Source organism: Triticum dicoccoides, chromosome 6A (assembly GCF_002162155.2).
Source record: "Triticum dicoccoides isolate Atlit2015 ecotype Zavitan chromosome 6A, WEW_v2.0, whole genome shotgun sequence".
In the NCBI taxonomy this organism is placed as follows: Eukaryota; Viridiplantae; Streptophyta; class Magnoliopsida; order Poales; family Poaceae; genus Triticum; species Triticum dicoccoides.
The window spans coordinates 64,766,630-64,767,859 of NC_041390.1; positions in this window are offsets into that span (position 1 = coordinate 64,766,630).

Consider the following 1,230-nt stretch of genomic DNA (forward strand, 5'->3'; position numbering starts at 1 on the left):
AGAGCAAGTTCGCATCGTTCGTGAAAAGTTGAAAACAGCCCAATCTCGTCAAAAGAGTCAATATGACCGAAAACATAAGGCTATGACTTTCGAGGTTGACGAGAAGGCTTACCTTCGGGTTACCCCTCTGAAGGGAACCCATCGTTTTGGTATCAAAGGCAAATTGGCTCCTCGTTACATTGGACCTTTTCGCATTCTCGCTAAACGAGGAGAAGTTGCCTACCAGTTGGAGCTACCTCCGCACCTCTCCAGAGTCCACGATGTCTTCCATGTTTCTCAACTTAGGCGTTGCTTCTCGGATCCTGTCCGTGGAGTGGACCACGAAACGCTTGATCTCCAAGATAATCTCACGTATCGAGAGTACCCCATTCGTATCCTCGATCAGGCCGAGCGTACCACTCGACGTCATAATATCAAGTTTCTCAAAGTACAATGGTCGCACCATTCTGAGGATGAAGCAACTTGGGAAAGGGAGGATCGTCTTCGACTTGAGTATCCCGCCTTCTTTCCGGAGGAACCCAAATCTCGGGACGAGATTCTTTTGAGTGGCGGTGAGTTGTCACATCCTAGCTAGTTTATGCATTAGAGTGTTGCATCATGTTTATTCTTTCATCAGAAACCTGAAATGGGGATGACAGAACCCCCAGTCCCCTCTGAAACCAGTTAGGGTTTACTAAAAACTTTTTCAATGAACCTGAAATGCCCTTCTAAAATGCCCATCATTTTTGTCTTGGTTCAGAACCTCTGCCAAAAGTGATGCACATTTTCCTAGGCCATCTTAGGGTTTTTGAATTAAATCATAAATATTTGAATTTGGGCATTTAAAATTATATAAAATATTTAAATGCTCAAATATCTCCAAACTAAAATGTTTCATGTTGGAAATAATCCAACTATGGACCAGGAGTAGTTTGGTGATTTTAGGAGTTGCCTAAGTATTTTATTTAATTCAACAAAGTTGCAGAAGTATTAAAAAAACAGAAAACAGAAAGAAATGGAAAAAACCTACCTGATGCCTGCTCCCGGCCCACCTGCCGGCCCAGCCCAGCGCCGCTCCAACGAGCTGCTTGCCGGCCAGGCAGGCAGGCAGGTGCCCGACGGCGACCGTAGCGCGCGCCACGCACCTGCTCGCCGCCTCGCCGCTCCCCTCGCCCGGTGACGTCGTGGACCGGCCTCCCTCGCTCCCCCGAACCCCCCAGACACCCCCTCTCCTCTCCAGCTCCTCCCCCT